The 25,322-nt window shown below is 39.9% G+C and overlaps 7 non-coding genes across 7 annotated transcripts; all 7 read left to right on the top strand.

The window, feature by feature from the left end:
* The first annotated feature begins 1,438 nt into the window (after nucleotides 1–1,438).
* TRNAA-AGC (transfer RNA alanine (anticodon AGC)) lies at nucleotides 1,439–1,511 on the top strand. The gene has a single exon. It is a non-coding gene; the product is annotated as a tRNA-Ala (tRNA).
* A 6,123-nt stretch (nucleotides 1,512–7,634) lies between these two features.
* TRNAA-AGC (transfer RNA alanine (anticodon AGC)) lies at nucleotides 7,635–7,707 on the top strand. Its single transcript has one exon. It is a non-coding gene; the product is annotated as a tRNA-Ala (tRNA).
* Nucleotides 7,708–14,959: 7,252 nt separating this feature from the next.
* On the top strand, nucleotides 14,960–15,032 carry TRNAA-AGC (transfer RNA alanine (anticodon AGC)). Its single transcript has one exon. It is a non-coding gene; the product is annotated as a tRNA-Ala (tRNA).
* Nucleotides 15,033–18,135: 3,103 nt separating this feature from the next.
* Nucleotides 18,136–18,208, top strand: TRNAA-AGC (transfer RNA alanine (anticodon AGC)). The gene has a single exon. It is a non-coding gene; the product is annotated as a tRNA-Ala (tRNA).
* A 1,415-nt stretch (nucleotides 18,209–19,623) lies between these two features.
* Nucleotides 19,624–19,696, top strand: TRNAK-CUU (transfer RNA lysine (anticodon CUU)). The gene has a single exon. It is a non-coding gene; the product is annotated as a tRNA-Lys (tRNA).
* A 2,444-nt stretch (nucleotides 19,697–22,140) lies between these two features.
* On the top strand, nucleotides 22,141–22,213 carry TRNAA-AGC (transfer RNA alanine (anticodon AGC)). The gene has a single exon. It is a non-coding gene; the product is annotated as a tRNA-Ala (tRNA).
* Nucleotides 22,214–23,628: 1,415 nt separating this feature from the next.
* On the top strand, nucleotides 23,629–23,701 carry TRNAK-CUU (transfer RNA lysine (anticodon CUU)). The gene has a single exon. It is a non-coding gene; the product is annotated as a tRNA-Lys (tRNA).
* Nucleotides 23,702–25,322: the final 1,621 nt, after the last annotated feature.

Here is a 25,322-nt window from a genome sequence, read left to right as displayed (position 1 = left end):
ATAAAAAATGATTAGTCTGCATACCATCTTGAAGTGGGAGCCCGGCTAGCTCAGTCGGTAGAGCATGAGACTCTTAATCTCAGGGTCGTGGGTTCGAGCCCCACGTTGGGCGAAAATGAGTAATTTTTGCTGGACTCTCATAATCTGGCGATTATTCTTGCATTAGACATGCAATAACTATCAAAAATGGTATCTCCCTTGGTTTCTCATTGGTGGGAAATTTAACTTCAAGATTAGGTAGGGTATGAGTCTAGATGAACACACCACCAAATCACTCATATTCGAGTAGTAAACAGGCCAACCTGAACTGTAAAACATCCCATAAGTGGAGGTAAGGCATAAGTTAGGAGTGAACTGAACACTGTTATGGGCAATTGGACTGCAAATAAAGTGTGGAAGGCAGTGAGGTTACTTTTTTCATGTTATGCAGATTAAACACACAGGGGAATTAGCTCAAATGGTAGAGTGCTCGCTTAGCATGCGAGAGGTAGCGGGATCGATGCCCGCATTCTCCATTATAAAACAGAAAAATCACAGATGGCTTTCAAATATGGTCTCATTATAACAACTAAAGTGGTTTAATCAAAAGGGTTCAGGTATTCTTTAGCATGTGAGAGGAATTTGAATTCTTATGCAATCTCAAAATGAAGTTCTCTCAACTTCCGTTTTCATTTTCTCTTATTTTTTTTTGACACTCTGTCCTCTGAAGGATGTATAAATCTGGCTTTCCTTGCAAAACAAGAGTAGAGGAATATCCAGGATTTGATTTTTTTCACAAAAAGGGATTGGTCTGCATACTGTCTTAAGGAGGGAGCCCGGCTAGCTCAGTCGGTAGAGCATGAGACTCTTAATCTCAGGGTCGTGGGTTCGAGCCCCACGTTGGGCGAAATCGAGTAATTTTTGCCTGAATATTGCATTGACTCTCATATTATGAAGATTAATCTTGCATTAGACCTGCAATAACTCCCAAAAATTGTCCAGGACTGGATTTCCTTCATAAAAAATGATTAGTCCGCATACCATCTTGAAGTGGGAGCCCGGCTAGCTCAGTCGGTAGAGCATGAGACTTTTAATCTCAGGGTCGTGGGTTCGAGCTCCACGTTGGGCGAAAATGAGTAATTTTTGCTGGATCCTCATAATCTGGTGATTATTCTTGCATTAGACATGCAATAACTATCAAAAATGGTATCTCCCTTGGTTTCTCATTGGTGGGAAATTTAACTTCAAGATTAGGTAGGGTATGAGTCTAGATGAACACACCACAATATCACTCATATTCGAGTAGTAAACAGGCCAACCTGAACTGTAAAACATCCCATAAGTGGAGGTAAGGCATAAGTTAGGAGTGAACTGAACACTTTTATGGGAAATTGGACTTCAAATAAAGTGTGGAAGGCAGTGAGGTTACTTTTTTCATGTTATGCAGATTAAACACACAGGGGAATTAGCTCAAATGGTAGAGCGCTCGCTTAGCATGCGAGAGGTAGCGGGATCGATGCCCGCATTCTCCATTATAAAATTTGCATACATTTTACTTTTAACTTGTCATTGCCCATGGTCATTGCAGAGTAAGAACAGAAAAATCACAGATGGCTTTCAAATATGGTCTCATTATAACAACTAAAGTGGTTTAATCAAAAGGGTTCAGGTATTCTTTAGCATGTGAGAGAAATTTGAATTCTTATGCAATCTCAAAATGAAGTTCTCACAACTTCCATTTTCATTTTCTCTTATTTTTTTTGACACTCTGTCCTCTGAAGGATGTATAAATCTGGCTTTCCTTGCAAAACAAGAGTAGAGGAATATCCAGGATTTGATTTTTTTCACAAAAAGGGATAGGTCTGCATACTGTCTTAAGGAGGGAGCCCGGCTAGCTCAGTCGGTAGAGCATGAGACTCTTAATCTCAGGGTCGTGGGTTCGAGCCCCACGTTGGGCGAAAACGAGTAATTTTTGCCTGAATATTGCATTGACTCTCATAATATGGAGATTAATCTTGCATTAGACCTGCAATAACTCCCAAAAATTGTCCAGGAATGGATTTCCTTCATAAAAAATGATTAGTCTGCATACCATCTTGAAGTGGGAGCCCGGCTAGCTCAGTCGGTAGAGCATGAGACTCTTAATCTCAGGGTCGTGGGTTCGAGCCCCACGTTGGGCGAAAATGAGTAATTTTTGCTGGACTCTCATAATCTGGCGATTATTCTTGCATTAGACATGCAATAACTATCAAAAATGGTATCTCCCTTGGTTTCTCATTGGTGGGAAATTTAACTTCAAGATTAGGTAGGGTATGAGTCTAGATGAACACACCACCAAATCACTCATATTCGAGTAGTAAACAGGCCAACCTGAACTGTAAAACATCCCATAAGTGGAGGTAAGGCATAAGTTAGGAGTGAACTGAACACTGTTATGGGCAATTGGACTGCAAATAAAGTGTGGAAGGCAGTGAGGTTACTTTTTTCATGTTATGCAGATTAAACACACAGGGGAATTAGCTCAAATGGTAGAGTGCTCGCTTAGCATGCGAGAGGTAGCGGGATCGATGCCCGCATTCTCCATTATAAAACAGAAAAATCACAGATGGCTTTCAAATATGGTCTCATTATAACAACTAAAGTGGTTTAATCAAAAGGGTTCAGGTATTCTTTAGCATGTGAGAGGAATTTGAATTCTTATGCAATCTCAAAATGAAGTTCTCTCAACTTCCGTTTTCATTTTCTCTTATTTTTTTTTGACACTCTGTCCTCTGAAGGATGTATAAATCTGGCTTTCCTTGCAAAACAAGAGTAGAGGAATATCCAGGATTTGATTTTTTTCACAAAAAGGGATTGGTCTGCATACTGTCTTAAGGAGGGAGCCCGGCTAGCTCAGTCGGTAGAGCATGAGACTCTTAATCTCAGGGTCGTGGGTTCGAGCCCCACGTTGGGCGAAATCGAGTAATTTTTGCCTGAATATTGCATTGACTCTCATATTATGAAGATTAATCTTGCATTAGACCTGCAATAACTCCCAAAAATTGTCCAGGACTGGATTTCCTTCATAAAAAATGATTAGTCCGCATACCATCTTGAAGTGGGAGCCCGGCTAGCTCAGTCGGTAGAGCATGAGACTTTTAATCTCAGGGTCGTGGGTTCGAGCTCCACGTTGGGCGAAAATGAGTAATTTTTGCTGGATCCTCATAATCTGGTGATTATTCTTGCATTAGACATGCAATAACTATCAAAAATGGTATCTCCCTTGGTTTCTCATTGGTGGGAAATTTAACTTCAAGATTAGGTAGGGTATGAGTCTAGATGAACACACCACAATATCACTCATATTCGAGTAGTAAACAGGCCAACCTGAACTGTAAAACATCCCATAAGTGGAGGTAAGGCATAAGTTAGGAGTGAACTGAACACTTTTATGGGCAATTGGACTTCAAATAAAGTGTGGAAGGCAGTGAGGTTACTTTTTTCATGTTATGCAGATTAAACACACAGGGGAATTAGCTCAAATGGTAGAGCGCTTGCTTAGCATGCGAGAGGTAGCGGGATCGATGCCCGCATTCTCCATTATAAAATTTGCATACATTTTATTTTTAACTTGTCATTGCCCATGGTCATTGCAGAGTAAGAACAGAAAAATCACAGATGGCTTTCAAATATGGTCTCATTATAACAACTAAAGTGGTTTAATCAAAAGGGTTCAGGTATTCTTTAGCATGTGAGAGAAATTTGAATTCTTATGCAATCTCAAAAGGAAGTTCTCACAACTTCCATTTTCATTTTCTCTTATTTTTTTTGACACTCTGTCCTCTGAAGGATGTATAAATCTGGCTTTCCTTGCAAAACAAGAGTAGAGGAATATCCAGGATTTGATTTTTTTCACAAAAAGGGATAGGTCTGCATACTGTCTTAAGGAGGGAGCCCGGCTAGCTCAGTCGGTAGAGCATGAGACTCTTAATCTCAGGGTCGTGGGTTCGAGCCCCACGTTGGGCGAAAACGAGTAATTTTTGCCTGAATATTGCATTGACTCTCATAATATGGAGATTAATCTTGCATTAGACCTGCAATAACTCCCAAAAATTGTCCAGGAATGGATTTCCTTCATAAAAAATGATTAGTCTGCATACCATCTTGAAGTGGGAGCCCGGCTAGCTCAGTCGGTAGAGCATGAGACTCTTAATCTCAGGGTCGTGGGTTCGAGCCCCACGTTGGGCGAAAATGAGTAATTTTTGCTGGACTCTCATAATCTGGCGATTATTCTTGCATTAGACATGCAATAACTATCAAAAATGGTATCTCCCTTGGTTTCTCATTGGTGGGAAATTTAACTTCAAGATTAGGTAGGGTATGAGTCTAGATGAACACACCACCAAATCACTCATATTCGAGTAGTAAACAGGCCAACCTGAACTGTAAAACATCCCATAAGTGGAGGTAAGGCATAAGTTAGGAGTGAACTGAACACTGTTATGGGCAATTGGACTGCAAATAAAGTGTGGAAGGCAGTGAGGTTACTTTTTTCATGTTATGCAGATTAAACACACAGGGGAATTAGCTCAAATGGTAGAGTGCTCGCTTAGCATGCGAGAGGTAGCGGGATCGATGCCCGCATTCTCCATTATAAAACAGAAAAATCACAGATGGCTTTCAAATATGGTCTCATTATAACAACTAAAGTGGTTTAATCAAAAGGGTTCAGGTATTCTTTAGCATGTGAGAGGAATTTGAATTCTTATGCAATCTCAAAATGAAGTTCTCTCAACTTCCGTTTTCATTTTCTCTTATTTTTTTTTGACACTCTGTCCTCTGAAGGATGTATAAATCTGGCTTTCCTTGCAAAACAAGAGTAGAGGAATATCCAGGATTTGATTTTTTTCACAAAAAGGGATTGGTCTGCATACTGTCTTAAGGAGGGAGCCCGGCTAGCTCAGTCGGTAGAGCATGAGACTCTTAATCTCAGGGTCGTGGGTTCGAGCCCCACGTTGGGCGAAATCGAGTAATTTTTGCCTGAATATTGCATTGACTCTCATATTATGAAGATTAATCTTGCATTAGACCTGCAATAACTCCCAAAAATTGTCCAGGACTGGATTTCCTTCATAAAAAATGATTAGTCCGCATACCATCTTGAAGTGGGAGCCCGGCTAGCTCAGTCGGTAGAGCATGAGACTTTTAATCTCAGGGTCGTGGGTTCGAGCTCCACGTTGGGCGAAAATGAGTAATTTTTGCTGGATCCTCATAATCTGGTGATTATTCTTGCATTAGACATGCAATAACTATCAAAAATGGTATCTCCCTTGGTTTCTCATTGGTGGGAAATTTAACTTCAAGATTAGGTAGGGTATGAGTCTAGATGAACACACCACAATATCACTCATATTCGAGTAGTAAACAGGCCAACCTGAACTGTAAAACATCCCATAAGTGGAGGTAAGGCATAAGTTAGGAGTGAACTGAACACTTTTATGGGCAATTGGACTTCAAATAAAGTGTGGAAGGCAGTGAGGTTACTTTTTTCATGTTATGCAGATTAAACACACAGGGGAATTAGCTCAAATGGTAGAGCGCTTGCTTAGCATGCGAGAGGTAGCGGGATCGATGCCCGCATTCTCCATTATAAAATTTGCATACATTTTATTTTTAACTTGTCATTGCCCATGGTCATTGCAGAGTAAGAACAGAAAAATCACAGATGGCTTTCAAATATGGTCTCATTATAACAACTAAAGTGGTTTAATCAAAAGGGTTCAGGTATTCTTTAGCATGTGAGAGAAATTTGAATTCTTATGCAATCTCAAAAGGAAGTTCTCACAACTTCCATTTTCATTTTCTCTTATTTTTTTTGACACTCTGTCCTCTGAAGGATGTATAAATCTGGCTTTCCTTGCAAAACAAGAGTAGAGGAATATCCAGGATTTGATTTTTTTCACAAAAAGGGATAGGTCTGCATACTGTCTTAAGGAGGGAGCCCGGCTAGCTCAGTCGGTAGAGCATGAGACTCTTAATCTCAGGGTCGTGGGTTCGAGCCCCACGTTGGGCGAAAACGAGTAATTTTTGCCTGAATATTGCATTGACTCTCATAATATGGAGATTAATCTTGCATTAGACCTGCAATAACTCCCAAAAATTGTCCAGGAATGGATTTCCTTCATAAAAAATGATTAGTCTGCATACCATCTTGAAGTGGGAGCCCGGCTAGCTCAGTCGGTAGAGCATGAGACTCTTAATCTCAGGGTCGTGGGTTCGAGCCCCACGTTGGGCGAAAATGAGTAATTTTTGCTGGACTCCCATAATCTGGTGATTATTCTTGCATTAGACATGCAATAACTATCAAAAATGGTATCTCCCTTGGTTTCTCATTGGTGGGAAATTTAACTTCAAGATTAGGTAGAGTATGAGTCTAGATGAACACACCACAATATCACTCATATTCGAGTAGTAAACAGGCCAACCTGAACTATAAAACATCCCATAGGTGGAGGTAAGGCATAAATTAGGAGTGAACTGAACACTGTTATGGGCAATTGGACTTCAAATAAAGTGTGGAAGGCAGTGAGGTTACTTTTTTCATGTTATGCAGATTAAACACAAAGGGGAATTAGCTCAAATGGTAGAGTGCTCGCTTAGCATGCGAGAGGTAGCGGGATCGATGCCCCCATTCTCCATTATAAAATTTGCATACATTTTATTTTTAACTTGTCATTGCCCATGGTCATTGCAGAGTAAGAACAGAAAAATCACAGATGGCTTTCAAATATGGTCTCATTATAACAACTAAAGTGGTTTAATCAAAAGGGTTCAGGTATTCTTTAGCATGTGAGAGGAATTTGAATTCTTATGCAATCTCAAAATGAAGTTCTCACAACTTCCATTTTCATTTTCTCTTATTTTTTTTGACACTCTGTCCTCTGAAGGATGTATAAATCTGGCTTTCCTTGCAAAACAAGAGTAGAGGAATATCCAGGATTTGATTTTTTTCACAAAAAGGGATTGGTCTGCATACTGTCTAAAGGAGGGAGCCCGGCTAGCTCAGTCGGTAGAGCATGAGACTCTTAATCTCAGGGTCGTGGGTTCGAGCCCCACGTTGGGTGAAAATGAGTAATTTTTGCCTGAATATTGCATTGACTCTCATAATATGGAGATTAATCTTGCATTAGAACTGCAATAACTCCCAAAAATTGTCCAGGAATGGATTTCCTTCATAAAAAATGATTAGTCTGCATACCATCTTGAAGTGGGAGCCCGGCTAGCTCAGTCGGTAGAGCATGAGACTCTTAATCTCAGGGTCGTGGGTTCGAGCCCCACGTTGGGCGAAAATGAGTAATTTTTGCTGGACTCTCATAATCTGGTGATTATTCTTGCATTAGACATGCAATAACTATCAAAAATGGTATCTCCCTTGGTTTCTCATTGGTGGGAAATTTAACTTCAATATTAGGTAGAGTATGAGTCTAGATGAACACACCACAATATCACTCATAATCGAGTAGTAAACAGGCCAACCTGAACCGTAAAACATCCCATAAGTGGAGGTAAGGCATAAGTTAGGAGTGAACTGAACACTGTTATGGGCAATTGGACTTCAAATAAAGTGTGGAAGGCAGTGAGGTTACTTTTTTCATGTTATGCAGATTAAACACACAGGGGAATTAGCTCAAATGGTAGAGCGCTCGCTTAGCATGCGAGAGGTAGCGGGATCGATGCCCGCATTCTCCATTATAAAATTTGCATACATTTTATTTTTAACTTGTCATTGCCCATGGTCATTGCAGAGTAAGAACAGAAAAATCACAGATGGCTTTCAAATATGGTCTCATTATAACAACTAAAGTGGTTTAATCAAAAGGGTTCAGGTATTCTTTAGCATGTGAGAGGAATTTGAATTCTTATGCAATCTCAAAATGAAGTTCTCACAACTTCCATTTTCATTTTCTCTTATTTTTTTTGACACTCTTTCCTCTGAAGGATGTATAAATCTGGCTTTCCTTGCAAAACAAGAGTAGAGGAATATCCAGGATTTGATTTTTTTCACAAAAAGGGATTGGTCTGCATACTGTCTTAAGGAGGGAGCCCGGCTAGCTCAGTCGGTAGAGCATGAGACTCTTAATCTCAGGGTCGTGGGTTCGAGCTCCACGTTGGGCGAAAACGAGTAATTTTTGCCTGAATATTGCATTGACTCTCATAATATGGAGATTAATCTTGCATTAGACCTGCAATAACTCCCAAAAATTGTCCAGGAATGGATTTCCTTCATAAAAAATGATTAGTCTGCATACCATCTTGAAGTGGGAGCCCGGCTAGCTCAGTCGGTAGAGCATGAGACTCTTAATCTCAGGGTCGTGGGTTCGAGCCCCACGTTGGGCGAAAATGAGTAATTTTTGCTGCATTATTGCATTGACTCTCATAATCTGGTGCATATTCTTGCATTAGACATGCAATAACTATCAGAAATGGTATCTCCCTTGGTTTCTCATTGGTGGGAAATTTAACTTCAAGATTAGCTAGGGTATGAGTCTAGATGAACACAGCGCAATATCACTCATATTCGAGTAGTAAACAGGCCAACCTGAACTGTAAAACATCCCATAAGTGGAGGTAAGGCATAAATTAGGAGTGAACTGAACACTGTTATGGGCAATTGGACTTCAAATAAAGTGTGGAACGCAGTAAGGTTACTTTTTTCATGTTATGCAGATTAAACACACAGGGGAATTAGCTCAAATAGTAAAGCGCTCGCTTAGCACGCGAGAGGTAGCGGGATCGATGCCCGCATTCTCCATTATAAAATTTGCATACATTTTATTTTTAACTTGTCATTGCCCATGGTCATTGCAGAGTAAGAACAGAAAAATCACAGATGGCTTTCAAATATGGTCTCATTATAACAACTAAAGTGGTTTAATCAAAAGGGTTCAGGTATTCTTTAGCATGTGAGAGGAATTTGAATTCTTATGCAATCTCAAAATGAAGTTCTCACAACTTCCATTTTCATTTTCTCTTATTTTTTTGACACTCTGTCCTCTGAAGGATGTATAAATCAGGCTTTCCTTGCAAAACAAGAGTAGAGGAATATCCAGGATTTGATTTTCTTCACAAAAAGGGATTGGTCTGCATACTGTCTTAAGGAGGGAGCCCGGCTAGCTCAGTCGGTAGAGCATGAGACTCTTAATCTCAGGGTCGTGGGTTCGAGCCCCACGTTGGACGAAAACGAGTAATTTTTGCCTGAATATTGCATTGACTCTCATAATATGGAGATTAATCTTGCATTAGACCTGCAATAACTCCGAAAAATTGTCCAGGAATGGATTTCCTTCATAAAAAATGATTATTCTGCATACCATCTTGAAGTGGGAGCCCGGCTAGCTCAGTCGGTAGAGCATGAGACTCTTAATCTCAGGGTCGTGGGTTCGAGCCCCACGTTGGGCGAAAATGAGTAATTTTTGCTGGATTATTGCATTGACTCTCATAATCTGGTGAATATTCTTGCATTAGACATGCAATAACTATCAGAAATGGTATCTCCCTTGGTTTCTCATTGGTGGGAAATTTAACTTCAAGATTAGCTAGGGTATAAGTCTAGATGAACACAGCGCAATATCACTCATATTCGAGTAGTAAACAGGCCAACCTGAACTGTAAAACATCCCATAAGTGGAGGTAAGGCATAAGTTAGGAGTGAACTGAACACTGTTATGGGCAATTGGACTTCAAATAAAGTGTGGAACGCAGTAAGGTTACTTTTTTCATGTTATGCAGATTAAACACACAGGGGAATTAGCTCAAATAGTAAAGCGCTCGCTTAGCATGCGAGAGGTAGTGGGATCGATGCCCGCATTCTCCATTATAAAATTTGCATACATTTTATTTTTAACTTGTCATTGCCCATGGTCATTGCAGAGTAAGAACAGAAAAATCACGGATGGCTTTCAAATATGGTCTCATTATAACAACTAAAGTGGTTTAATCAAAAGGGTTCAGGTATTCTTTAGCATGTGAGAGGAATTTGAATTCTTATGCAATCTCAAAATGAAGTTCTCACAACTTCCATTTTCATTTTCTCTTATTTTTTTTGACACTCTGTCCTCTGAAGGATGTATAAATCAGGCTTTCCTTGCAAAACAAGAGTAGAGGAATATCCAGGATTTGATTTTCTTCACAAAAAGGGATTGGTCTGCATACTGTCTTAAGGAGGGAGCCCGGCTAGCTCAGTCGGTAGAGCATGAGACTCTTAATCTCAGGGTCGTGGGTTCGAGCCCCACGTTGGGCGAAAACGAGTAATTTTTGCCTGAATATTGCATTGACTCTCATAATATGGAGATTAATCTTGCATTAGACCTGCAATAACTCCCAAAAATTGTCCAGGACTGGATTTCCTTCATAAAAAATGATTAGTCCGCATACCATCTTGAAGTGGGAGCCCGGCTAGCTCAGTCGGTAGAGCATGAGACTTTTAATCTCAGGGTCGTGGGTTCGAGCTCCACGTTGGGCGAAAATGAGTAATTTTTGCTGGATCCTCATAATCTGGTGATTATTCTTGCATTAGACATGCAATAACTATCAAAAATGGTATCTCCCTTGGTTTCTCATTGGTGGGAAATTTAACTTCAAGATTAGGTAGGGTATGAGTCTAGATGAACACACCACAATATCACTCATATTCGAGTAGTAAACAGGCCAACCTGAACTGTAAAACATCCCATAAGTGGAGGTAAGGCATAAGTTAGGAGTGAACTGAACACTTTTATGGGCAATTGGACTTCAAATAAAGTGTGGAAGGCAGTGAGGTTACTTTTTTCATGTTATGCAGATTAAACACACAGGGGAATTAGCTCAAATGGTAGAGCGCTTGCTTAGCATGCGAGAGGTAGCGGGATCGATGCCCGCATTCTCCATTATAAAATTTGCATACATTTTATTTTTAACTTGTCATTGCCCATGGTCATTGCAGAGTAAGAACAGAAAAATCACAGATGGCTTTCAAATATGGTCTCATTATAACAACTAAAGTGGTTTAATCAAAAGGGTTCAGGTATTCTTTAGCATGTGAGAGAAATTTGAATTCTTATGCAATCTCAAAAGGAAGTTCTCACAACTTCCATTTTCATTTTCTCTTATTTTTTTTGACACTCTGTCCTCTGAAGGATGTATAAATCTGGCTTTCCTTGCAAAACAAGAGTAGAGGAATATCCAGGATTTGATTTTTTTCACAAAAAGGGATAGGTCTGCATACTGTCTTAAGGAGGGAGCCCGGCTAGCTCAGTCGGTAGAGCATGAGACTCTTAATCTCAGGGTCGTGGGTTCGAGCCCCACGTTGGGCGAAAACGAGTAATTTTTGCCTGAATATTGCATTGACTCTCATAATATGGAGATTAATCTTGCATTAGACCTGCAATAACTCCCAAAAATTGTCCAGGAATGGATTTCCTTCATAAAAAATGATTAGTCTGCATACCATCTTGAAGTGGGAGCCCGGCTAGCTCAGTCGGTAGAGCATGAGACTCTTAATCTCAGGGTCGTGGGTTCGAGCCCCACGTTGGGCGAAAATGAGTAATTTTTGCTGGACTCTCATAATCTGGCGATTATTCTTGCATTAGACATGCAATAACTATCAAAAATGGTATCTCCCTTGGTTTCTCATTGGTGGGAAATTTAACTTCAAGATTAGGTAGGGTATGAGTCTAGATGAACACACCACCAAATCACTCATATTCGAGTAGTAAACAGGCCAACCTGAACTGTAAAACATCCCATAAGTGGAGGTAAGGCATAAGTTAGGAGTGAACTGAACACTGTTATGGGCAATTGGACTGCAAATAAAGTGTGGAAGGCAGTGAGGTTACTTTTTTCATGTTATGCAGATTAAACACACAGGGGAATTAGCTCAAATGGTAGAGTGCTCGCTTAGCATGCGAGAGGTAGCGGGATCGATGCCCGCATTCTCCATTATAAAACAGAAAAATCACAGATGGCTTTCAAATATGGTCTCATTATAACAACTAAAGTGGTTTAATCAAAAGGGTTCAGGTATTCTTTAGCATGTGAGAGGAATTTGAATTCTTATGCAATCTCAAAATGAAGTTCTCTCAACTTCCGTTTTCATTTTCTCTTATTTTTTTTTGACACTCTGTCCTCTGAAGGATGTATAAATCTGGCTTTCCTTGCAAAACAAGAGTAGAGGAATATCCAGGATTTGATTTTTTTCACAAAAAGGGATTGGTCTGCATACTGTCTTAAGGAGGGAGCCCGGCTAGCTCAGTCGGTAGAGCATGAGACTCTTAATCTCAGGGTCGTGGGTTCGAGCCCCACGTTGGGCGAAATCGAGTAATTTTTGCCTGAATATTGCATTGACTCTCATATTATGAAGATTAATCTTGCATTAGACCTGCAATAACTCCCAAAAATTGTCCAGGACTGGATTTCCTTCATAAAAAATGATTAGTCCGCATACCATCTTGAAGTGGGAGCCCGGCTAGCTCAGTCGGTAGAGCATGAGACTTTTAATCTCAGGGTCGTGGGTTCGAGCTCCACGTTGGGCGAAAATGAGTAATTTTTGCTGGATCCTCATAATCTGGTGATTATTCTTGCATTAGACATGCAATAACTATCAAAAATGGTATCTCCCTTGGTTTCTCATTGGTGGGAAATTTAACTTCAAGATTAGGTAGGGTATGAGTCTAGATGAACACACCACAATATCACTCATATTCGAGTAGTAAACAGGCCAACCTGAACTGTAAAACATCCCATAAGTGGAGGTAAGGCATAAGTTAGGAGTGAACTGAACACTTTTATGGGCAATTGGACTTCAAATAAAGTGTGGAAGGCAGTGAGGTTACTTTTTTCATGTTATGCAGATTAAACACACAGGGGAATTAGCTCAAATGGTAGAGCGCTTGCTTAGCATGCGAGAGGTAGCGGGATCGATGCCCGCATTCTCCATTATAAAATTTGCATACATTTTATTTTTAACTTGTCATTGCCCATGGTCATTGCAGAGTAAGAACAGAAAAATCACAGATGGCTTTCAAATATGGTCTCATTATAACAACTAAAGTGGTTTAATCAAAAGGGTTCAGGTATTCTTTAGCATGTGAGAGAAATTTGAATTCTTATGCAATCTCAAAAGGAAGTTCTCACAACTTCCATTTTCATTTTCTCTTATTTTTTTTGACACTCTGTCCTCTGAAGGATGTATAAATCTGGCTTTCCTTGCAAAACAAGAGTAGAGGAATATCCAGGATTTGATTTTTTTCACAAAAAGGGATAGGTCTGCATACTGTCTTAAGGAGGGAGCCCGGCTAGCTCAGTCGGTAGAGCATGAGACTCTTAATCTCAGGGTCGTGGGTTCGAGCCCCACGTTGGGCGAAAACAAGTAATTTTTGCCTGAATATTGCATTGACTCTCATAATATGGAGATTAATCTTGCATTAGACCTGCAATAACTCCCAAAAATTGTCCAGGAATGGATTTCCTTCATAAAAAATGATTAGTCTGCATACCATCTTGAAGTGGGAGCCCGGCTAGCTCAGTCGGTAGAGCATGAGACTCTTAATCTCAGGGTCGTGGGTTCGAGCCCCACGTTGGGCGAAAATGAGTAATTTTTGCTGGACTCCCATAATCTGGTGATTATTCTTGCATTAGACATGCAATAACTATCAAAAATGGTATCTCCCTTGGTTTCTCATTGGTGGGAAATTTAACTTCAAGATTAGGTAGAGTATGAGTCTAGATGAACACACCACAATATCACTCATATTCGAGTAGTAAACAGGCCAACCTGAACTATAAAACATCCCATAGGTGGAGGTAAGGCATAAATTAGGAGTGAACTGAACACTGTTATGGGCAATTGGACTTCAAATAAAGTGTGGAAGGCAGTGAGGTTACTTTTTTCATGTTATGCAGATTAAACACAAAGGGGAATTAGCTCAAATGGTAGAGTGCTCGCTTAGCATGCGAGAGGTAGCGGGATCGATGCCCGCATTCTCCATTATAAAATTTGCATACATTTTATTTTTAACTTGTCATTGCCCATGGTCATTGCAGAGTAAGAACAGAAAAATCACAGATGGCTTTCAAATATGGTCTCATTATAACAACTAAAGTGGTTTAATCAAAAGGGTTCAGGTATTCTTTAGCATGTGAGAGGAATTTGAATTCTTATGCAATCTCAAAATGAAGTTCTCACAACTTCCATTTTCATTTTCTCTTATTTTTTTTGACACTCTGTCCTCTGAAGGATGTATAAATCTGGCTTTCCTTGCAAAACAAGAGTAGAGGAATATCCAGGATTTGATTTTTTTCACAAAAAGGGATTGGTCTGCATACTGTCTAAAGGAGGGAGCCCGGCTAGCTCAGTCGGTAGAGCATGAGACTCTTAATCTCAGGGTCGTGGGTTCGAGCCCCACGTTGGGTGAAAATGAGTAATTTTTGCCTGAATATTGCATTGACTCTCATAATATGGAGATTAATCTTGCATTAGAACTGCAATAACTCCCAAAAATTGTCCAGGAATGGATTTCCTTCATAAAAAATGATTAGTCTGCATACCATCTTGAAGTGGGAGCCCGGCTAGCTCAGTCGGTAGAGCATGAGACTCTTAATCTCAGGGTCGTGGGTTCGAGCCCCACGTTGGGCGAAAATGAGTAATTTTTGCTGGACTCTCATAATCTGGTGATTATTCTTGCATTAGACATGCAATAACTATCAAAAATGGTATCTCCCTTGGTTTCTCATTGGTGGGAAATTTAACTTCAATATTAGGTAGAGTATGAGTCTAGATGAACACACCACAATATCACTCATAATCGAGTAGTAAACAGGCCAACCTGAACTGTAAAACATCCCATAAGTGGAGGTAAGGCATAAGTTAGGAGTGAACTGAACACTGTTATGGGCAATTGGACTTCAAATAAAGTGTGGAAGGCAGTGAGGTTACTTTTTTCATGTTATGCAGATTAAACACACAGGGGAATTAGCTCAAATGGTAGAGCGCTCGCTTAGCATGCGAGAGGTAGCGGGATCGATGCCCGCATTCTCCATTATAAAATTTGCATACATTTTATTTTTAACTTGTCATTGCCCATGGTCATTGCAGAGTAAGAACAGAAAAATCACAGATGGCTTTCAAATATGGTCTCATTATAACAACTAAAGTGGTTTAATCAAAAGGGTTCAGGTATTCTTTAGCATGTGAGAGGAATTTGAATTCTTATGCAATCTCAAAATGAAGTTCTCACAACTTCCATTTTCATTTTCTCTTATTTTTTTTGACACTCTTTCCTCTGAAGGATGTATAAATCTGGCTTTCCTTGCAAAACAAGAGTAGAGGAATATCCAGGATTTGATTTTTTTCACAAAAAGGGATTGGTCTGCATACTGTCTTAAGGAGGGAGCCCGGCTAGCTCAGTCGGTAGAGCATGAGACTCTTAATCTCAGGGTCGTGGGTTCGAGCTCCACGTTGGGCGAAAACGAGTAATTTTTGCCTGAATATTGCATTGACTCTCATAATATGGAGATTAATCTTGCATTAGACCTGCAATAACTCCCAAAAATTGTCCAGGAATGGATTTCCTTCATAAAAAATGATTAGTCTGCATACCATCTTGAAGTGGGAGCCCGGCTAGCTCAGTCGGTAGAGCATGAGACTCTTAATCTCAGGGTCGTGGGTTCGAGCCCCACGTTGGGCGAAAATGAGTAATTTTTGCTGCATTATTGCATTGACTCTCATAATCTGGTGCATATTCTTGCATTAGACATGCAATAACTATCAGAAATGGTATCTCCCTTGGTTTCTCATTGGTGGGAAATTTAACTTCAAGATTAGCTAGGGTATGAGTCTAGATGATCACAGCGCAATATCACTCATATTCGAGTAGTAAATAGGCCAACCTGAACTGTAAAACATCCCATAAGTGGAGGTAAGGCATAAATTAGGAGTGAACTGAACACTGTTATGGGCAATTGGACTTCAAATAAAGTGTGGAACGCAGTAAGGTTACTTTTTTCATGTTATGCAGATTAAACACACAGGGGAATTAGCTCAAATAGTAAAGCGCTCGCTTAGCACGCGAGAGGTAGCGGGATCGATGCCCGCATTCTCCATTATAAAATTTGCATACATTTTATTTTTAACTTGTCATTGCCCATGGTCATTGCAGAGTAAGAACAGAAAAATCACAGATGGCTTTCAAATATGGTCTCATTATAACAACTAAAGTGGTTTAATCAAAAGGGTTCAGGTATTCTTTAGCATGTGAGAGGAATTTGAATTCTTATGCAATCTCAAAATGAAGTTCTCACAACTTCCATTTTCATTTTCTCTTATTTTTTTGACACTCTGTCCTCTGAAGGATGTATAAATCAGGCTTTCCTTGCAAAACAAGAGTAGAGGAATATCCAGGATTTGATTTTCTTCACAAAAAGGGATTGGTCTGCATACTGTCTTAAGGAGGGAGCCCGGCTAGCTCAGTCGGTAGAGCATGAGACTCTTAATCTCAGGGTCGTGGGTTCGAGCCCCACGTTGGACGAAAACGAGTAATTTTTGCCTGAATATTGCATTGACTCTCATAATATGGAGATTAATCTTGCATTAGACCTGCAATAACTCCGAAAAATTGTCCAGGAATGGATTTCCTTCATAAAAAATGATTAGTCTGCATACCATCTTGAAGTGGGAGCCCGGCTAGCTCAGTCGGTAGAGCATGAGACTCTTAATCTCAGGGTCGTGGGTTCGAGCCCCACGTTGGGCGAAAATGAGTAATTTTTGCTGGATTATTGCATTGACTCTCATAATCTGGTGAATATTCTTGCATTAGACATGCAATAACTATCAGAAATGGTATCTCCCTTGGTTTCTCATTGGTGGGAAATTTAACTTCAAGATTAGCTAGGGTATAAGTCTAGATGAACACAGCGCAATATCACTCATATTCGAGTAGTAAACAGGCCAACCTGAACTGTAAAACATCCCATAAGTGGAGGTAAGGCATAAGTTAGGAGTGAACTGAACACTGTTATGGGCAATTGGACTTCAAATAAAGTGTGGAACGCAGTAAGGTTACTTTTTTCATGTTATGCAGATTAAACACACAGGGGAATTAGCTCAAATAGTAAAGCGCTCGCTTAGCATGCGAGAGGTAGTGGGATCGATGCCCGCATTCTCCATTATAAAATTTGCATACATTTTATTTTTAACTTGTCATTGCCCATGGTCATTGCAGAGTAAGAACAGAAAAATCACGGATGGCTTTCAAATATGGTCTCATTATAACAACTAAAGTGGTTTAATCAAAAGGGTTCAGGTATTCTTTAGCATGTGAGAGGAATTTGAATTCTTATGCAATCTCAAAATGAAGTTCTCACAACTTCCATTTTCATTTTCTCTTATTTTTTTTGACACTCTGTCCTCTGAAGGATGTATAAATCAGGCTTTCCTTGCAAAACAAGAGTAGAGGAATATCCAGGATTTGATTTTCTTCACAAAAAGGGATTGGTCTGCATACTGTCTTAAGGAGGGAGCCCGGCTAGCTCAGTCGGTAGAGCATGAGACTCTTAATCTCAGGGTCGTGGGTTCGAGCCCCACGTTGGGCGAAAACGAGTAATTTTTGCCTGAATATTGCATTGACTCTCATAATATGGAGATTAATCTTGCATTAGACGTGCAATAACTCCCAAAAATTGTCCAGGAATGGATTTCCATCATAAAAAATGATTAGTCCGCATACCATCTTGAAGTGGGAGCCCGGCTAGCTCAGTCGGTAGAGCATGAGACTTTTAATCTCAGGGTCGTGGGTTCGAGCTCCACGTTGGGCGAAAATTAGTAATTTTTGCTGGATCCTCATAATCTGGTGACTATTCTTGCATTAGACATGCAATAACTATCAAAAATGGTATCTCCCTTGGTTTCTCATTGGTGGGAAATTTAACTTCAAGATTAGGTAGGGTATGAGTCTAGATGAACACACCACAATATCACTCATATTCGAGTAGTAAACAGGCCAACCTGAACTGTAAAACATCCCATAAGTGGAGGTAAGGCATAAGTTAGGAGTGAACTGAACACTTTTATGGGCAATTGGACTTCAAATAAAGTGTGGAAGGCAGTGAGGTTACTTTTTTCATGTTATGCAGATTAAACACACAGGGGAATTAGCTCAAATGGTAGAGCGCTCGCTTAGCATGCGAGAGGTAGCGGGATCGATGCCCGCATTCTCCATTATAAAATTTGCATACATTTTACTTTTAACTTGTCATTGCCCATGGTCATTGCAGAGTAAGAACAGAAAAATCACAGATGGCTTTCAAATATGGTCTCATTATAACAACTAAAGTGGTTTAATCAAAAGGGTTCAGGTATTCTTTAGCATGTGAGAGAAATTTGAATTCTTATGCAATCTCAAAATGAAGTTCTCACAACTTCCATTTTCATTTTCTCTTATTTTTTTTGACACTCTGTCCTCTGAAGGATGTATAAACCTGGCTTTCCTTGCAAAACAAGAGTAGAGGAATATCCAGGATTTGATTTTTTTCACAAAAAGGGATAGGTCTGCATACTGTCTTAAGGAGGGAGCCCGGCTAGCTCAGTCGGTAGAGCATGAGACTCTTAATCTCAGGGTCGTGGGTTCGAGCCCCACATTGGCTGAAAATGAGTAATTTTTGCTGGATTATTGCATTGACTCTCATAATCTGGTGAATATTCTTGCATTAGACATGCAATAACTATCAGAAATGGTATCTCCCTTGGTTTCTCATTGGTGGGAAATTTAACTTCAAGATTAGCTAGGGTATGAGTCTAGATGAACACAGCGCAATATCACTCATATTCGAGTAGTAAACAGGCCAACCTGAACTGTAAAACATCCCATAAGTGGAGGTAAGGCATAAGTTAGGAGTGAACTGAACACTGTTATGGGCAATTGGACTTCAAATAAAGTGTGGAACGCAGTAAGGTTACTTTTTTCATGTTATGCAGATTAAACACACAGGGGAATTAGCTCAAATAGTAAAGCGCTCGCTTATCATGCGAGAGGTAGCGGGCTCGATGCCCGCATTCTCCATTATAAAATTTGCATACATTTTATTTTTAACTTGTCATTGCCAAGGTCATTGCAGAGTAAGAACAGAAAAATCACAGATGGCTTTCAAATATGGTCTCATTATAACAACTAAAGTGGTTTAATCAAAAGGGTTCAAGTATTCTTTAGCATGTGAGAGGAATTTGAATTCTTATGCAATCTCAAAATGAAGTTTTCACAACTTCCATTTTCATTTTCTCTTATTTTTTTTGACACTCTGTCCTCTGAAGGATGTATAAATCAGGCTTTCCTTGCAAAACAAGAGTAGAGGAATATCCAGGATTTGATTTTCTTCACAAAAAGGGATTGGTCTGCATACTGTCTTAAGGAGGGAGCCCGGCTAGCTCAGTCGGTAGAGCATGAGACTCTTAATCTCAGGGTCGTGGGTTTGAGCCCCACGTTGGGCAAAAATGAGTAATTTTTGCCTGAATATTGCATTGACTCTCATAATATGGAGATTAATCTTGCATTAGACCTGCAATAACTCCCAAAAATTGTCCAGGAATGGATTTCCTTCATAAAAAATGATTAGTCTGCATACCATCTTGAAGTGGGAGCCCGGCTAGCTCAGTCGGTAGAGCATGAGACTCTTAATCTCAGGGTCGTGGGTTCGAGCCCCACGTCGGGCGAAAATGAGTAATTTTTGCTGGACTCTCATAATCTGGTGATTATTCTTGCATTAGACATGCAATAACTATCAAAATGGTATCTCCCTTGGTTTCTCATTGGTGGGAAATTTAACTTCAAGATTAGGTAGGGTATGAGTCTAGATGAACACACCACAATATCACTCATATTCGAGTAGTAAACAGGCCAACCTGAACTGTAAAACATCCCATAAGTGGAGGTAAGGCATAAGTTAGGAGTGAACTGAACACTGTTATGGGCAATTGGACTGCAAATAAAGTGTGGAAGGCAGTGAGGTTACTTTTTTCATGTTATGCAGATTAAACACTCAGGGGAATTAGCTCAAATGGTAGAGCGCTCGCTTAGCATGCAAGAGGTAGCGGGGTTGATGCCCGCATTCTCCATTATAAAATTTGCATACATTTTATTTTTAACTTGTCATTGCCCATGGTCATTGCAGAGTAAGAACAGAAAAATCACAGATGGCTTTCAAATATGGTCTCATTATAACAACTAAAGTGGTTTAATCAAAAGGGTTCAGGTATTCTTTAGCATGTGAGAGGAATTTGAATTCTTATGCAATCTCAAAATGAAGTTCTCACAACTTCCATTTTCATTTTCTCTTATTTTTTTTGACACTCTGTCCTCTGAAGGATGTATAAATCAGGCTTTCCTTGCAAAACAAGAGTAGAGGAATATCCAGGATTTGATTTTCTTCACAAAAAGGGATTGGTCTGCATACTGTCTTAAGGAGGGAGCCCGGCTAGCTCAGTCGGTAGAGCATGAGACTCTTAATCTCAGGGTCGTGGGTTCGAGCCCCACGTTGGGCGAAAACGAGTAATTTTTGCCTGAATATTGCATTGACTCTCATAATATGGAGATTAATCTTGCATTAGACCTGCAATAACTCCGAAAAATTGTCCAGGAATGGATTTCCTTCATAAAAAACTGATTAGTCTGCATACCATCTTGAAGTGGGAGCCCGGCTAGCTCAGTCGGTAGAGCATGAGACTCTTAATCTCAGGGTCGTGGGTTCGAGCCCCACGTTGGGCGAAAATGAGTAATTTTTGCTGGATTATTGCATTGACTCTCATAATCTGGTGAATATTCTTGCATTAGACATGCAATAACTATCAGAAATGGTATCTCCCTTGGTTTCTCATTGGTGGGAAATTTAACTTCAAGATTAGCTAGGGTATGAGTCTAGATGAACACAGCGCAATATCACTCATATTCGAGTAGTAAACAGGCCAACCTGAACTGTAAAACATCCCATAAGTGGAGGTAAGGCATAAGTTAGGAGTGAACTGAACACTGTTATGGGCAATTGGACTTCAAATAAAGTGTGGAACGCAGTAAGGTTACTTTTTTCATGTTATGCAGATTAAACACACAGGGGAATTAGCTCAAATAGTAAAGCGCTCGCTTAGCATGCGAGAGGTAGTGGGATCGATGCCCGCATTCTCCATTATAAAATTTGCATACATTTTATTTTTAACTTGTCATTGCCCATGGTCATTGCAGAGTAAGAACAGAAAAATCACGGATGGCTTTCAAATATGGTCTCATTATAACAACTAAAGTGGTTTAATCAAAAGGGTTCAGGTATTCTTTAGCATGTGAGAGGAATTTGAATTCTTATGCAATCTCAAAATGAAGTTCTCACAACTTCCATTTTCATTTTCTCTTATTTTTTTTGACACTCTGTCCTCTGAAGGATGTATAAATCAGGCTTTCCTTGCAAAACAAGAGTAGAGGAATATCCAGGATTTGATTTTCTTCACAAAAAGGGATTGGTCTGCATACTGTCTTAAGGAGGGAGCCCGGCTAGCTCAGTCGGTAGAGCATGAGACTCTTAATCTCAGGGTCGTGGGTTTGAGCCCCACGTTGGGCGAAAACGAGTAATTTTTGCCTGAATATTGCATTGACTCTCATAATATGGAGATTAATCTTGCATTAGACGTGCAATAACTCCCAAAAATTGTCCAGGAATGGATTTCCATCATAAAAAATGATTAGTCTGCATACCACCTTGAAGTGGGAGCCCGGCTAGCTCAGTCGGTAGAGCATGAGACTCTTAATCTCAGGGTCGTGGGTTCGAGCTCCACGTTGGGCGAAAATGAGTAATTTTTGCTGGATCCTCATAATCTGGTGAATATTCTTGCATTAGACATGCAATAACTATCAAAAATGGTATCTCCCTTGGTTTCTCATTGGTGGGAAATTTAACTTCAAGATTAGGTAGGGTATGAGTCTAGATGAACACACCACAATATCACTCATATTCGAGTAGTAAACAGGCCAACCTGAATTGTAAAACATCCCATAAGTGGAGGTAAGGCATAAGTTAGGAGTGAACTGAACACTTTTATGGGCAATTGGACTTCAAATAAAGTGTGGAAGGCAGTGAGGTTACTTTTTTCATGTTATGCAGATTAAACGCACAGGGGAATTAGCTCAAATGGTAGAGCGCTCGCTTAGCATGCGAGAGGTAGCGGGATCGATGCCCGCATTCTCCATTATAAAATGTGCATACATTTTATTTTTAACTTGTCATTGCCCATGGTCATTGCAGAGTAAGAACAGAAAAATCACAGATGGCTTTCAAATATGGTCTCATTATAACAACTAAAGTGGTTTAATCAAAAGGGTTCAGGTATTCTTTAGCATGTGAGAGAAATTTGAATTCTTATGCAATCTCAAAATGAAGTTCTCACAACTTCCATTTTCATTTTCTCTTATTTTTTTTGACACTCTGTCCTCTGAAGGATGTATAAATCTGGCTTTCCTTGCAAAACAAGAGTAGAGGAATATCCAGGATTTGATTTTTTTCACAAAAAGGGATAGGTCTGCATACTGTCTTAAGGAGGGAGCCCGGCTAGCTCAGTCGGTAGAGCATGAGACTCTTAATCTCAGGGTCGTGGGTTCGAGCCCCACGTTGGGCGAAAATGAGTAATTTTTGCTGGATTATTGCATTGACTCTCATAATCTGGTGAATATTCTTGCATTAGACATGCAATAACTATCAGAAATGGTATCTCCCTTGGTTTCTCATTGGTGGGAAATTTAACTTCAAGATTAGCTAGGGTATGAGTCTAGATGAACACAGCGCAATATCACTCATATTCGAGTAGTAAACAGGCCAACCTGAACTGTAAAACATCCCATAAGTGGAGGTAAGGCATAAGTTAGGAGTGAACTGAACACTGTTATGGGCAATTGGACTTCAAATAAAGTGTGGAACGCAGTAAGGTTACTTTTTTCATGTTATGCAGATTAAACACACAGGGGAATTAGCTCAAATAGTAAAGCGCTCGCTTATCATGCGAGAGGTAGCGGGCTCGATGCCCGCATTCTCCATTATAAAATTTGCATACATTTTATTTTTAACTTGTCATTGCCAAGGTCATTGCAGAGTAAGAACAGAAAAATCACAGATGGCTTTCAAATATGGTCTCATTATAACAACTAAAGTGGTTTAATCAAAAGGGTTCAGGTATTCTTTAGCATGTGAGAGGAATTTGAATTCTTATGCAATCTCAAAATGAAGTTTTCACAACTTCCATTTTCATTTTCTCTTATTTTTTTTGACACTCTGTCCTCTGAAGGATGTATAAATCAGGCTTTCCTTGCAAAACAAGAGTAGAGGAATATCCAGGATTTGATTTTCTTCACAAAAAGGGATTGGTCTGCATACTGTCTTAAGGAGGGAGCCCGGCTAGCTCAGTCGGTAGAGCATGAGACTCTTAATCTCAGGGTCGTGGGTTTGAGCCCCACGTTGGGCAAAAATGAGTAATTTTTGCCTGAATATTGCATTGACTCTCATAATATGGAGATTAATCTTGCATTAGACCTGCAATAACTCCCAAAAATTGTCCAGGAATGGATTTCCTTCATAAAAAATGATTAGTCTGCATACCATCTTGAAGTGGGAGCCCGGCTAGCTCAGTCGGTAGAGCATGAGACTCTTAATCTCAGGGTCGTGGGTTCGAGCCCCACGTCGGGCGAAAATGAGTAATTTTTGCTGGACTCTCATAATCTGGTGATTATTCTTGCATTAGACATGCAATAACTATCAAAAATGGTATCTCCCTTGGTTTCTCATTGGTGGGAAATTTAACTTCAAGATTAGGTAGGGTATGAGTCTAGATGAACACACCACAATATCACTCATATTCGAGTAGTAAACAGGCCAACCTGAACTGTAAAACATCCCATAAGTGGAGGTAAGGCATAAGTTAGGAGTGAACTGAACACTGTTATGGGCAATTGGACTGCAAATAAAGTGTGGAAGGCAGTGAGGTTACTTTTTTCATGTTATGCAGATTAAACACTCAGGGGAATTAGCTCAAATGGTAGAGCGCTCGCTTAGCATGCAAGAGGTAGCGGGGTTGATGCCCGCGTTCTCCATTATAAAATTTGCATACATTTTATTTTTAACTTGTCATTGCCCATGGTCATTGCAGAGTAAGAACAGAAAAATCACAGATGGCTTTCAAATATGGTCTCAATATAACAACTAAAGTGGTTTAATCAAAAGGGTTCAGGTATTCTTTAGCATGTGAGAGGAATTTGAATTCTTATGCAATCTCAAAATGAAGTTCTCACAACTTCCATTTTCATTTTCTCTTATTTTTTTTGACACTCTGTCCTCTGAAGGATGTATAAATCAGGCTTTCCTTGCAAAACAAGAGTAGAGGAATATCCAGGATTTGATTTTCTTCACAAAAAGGGATTGGTCTGCATACTGTCTTAAGGAGGGAGCCCGGCTAGCTCAGTCGGTAGAGCATGAGACTCTTAATCTCAGGGTCGTGGGTTCGAGCCCCACGTTGGGCGAAAACGAGTAATTTTAGCCTGAATATTGCATTGACTCTCATAATATGGAGATTAATCTTGCATTAGACCTGCAATAACTCCCAAAAATTGTCCAGGAATGGATTTCCTTCATAAAAAATGATTAGTCTGCATACCATCTTGAAGTGGGAGCCCGGCTAGCTCAGTCGGTAGAGCATGAGACTCTTAATCTCAGGGTCGTGGGTTCGAGCCCCACGTTGGGCGAAAATGAGTAATTTTTGCTGGATTATTGCATTGACTCTCATAATCTGGTGAATATTCTTGCATTAGACATGCAATAACTATCAGAAATGGTATCTCCCTTGGTTTCTCATTGGTGGGAAATTTAACTTCAAGATTAGCTAGGGTATGAGTCTAGATGAACACAGCGCAATATCACTCATATTCGAGTAGTAAACAGGCCAACCTGAACTGTAAAACATCCCATAAGTGGAGGTAAGGCATAAGTTAGGAGTGAACTGAACACTGTTATGGGCAATTGGACTTCAAATAAAGTGTGGAACGCAGTAAGGTTACTTTTTTCATGTTATGCAGATTAAACACACAGGGGAATTAGCTCAAATAGTAAAGCGCTCGCTTAGCATGCGAGAGGTAGTGGGATCGATGCCCGCATTCTCCATTATAAAATTTGCATACATTTTATTTTTAACATGTCATTGCCCATGGTCATTGCAGAGTAAGAACAGAAAAATCACAGATGGCTTTCAAATATGGTCTCATTATAACAACTAAAGTGGTTTAATCAAAAGGGTTCAGGTATTCTTTAGCATGTGA

This window comes from Lissotriton vulgaris, chromosome 1_1 (assembly GCF_964263255.1).
Source record: "Lissotriton vulgaris chromosome 1_1, aLisVul1.2, whole genome shotgun sequence".
NCBI lineage: Eukaryota > Metazoa > Chordata > Amphibia > Caudata > Salamandridae > Lissotriton > Lissotriton vulgaris.
Note: the sequence above shows the minus strand (reverse complement) of the source record. Positions and strands in the feature narration are given on the sequence as shown.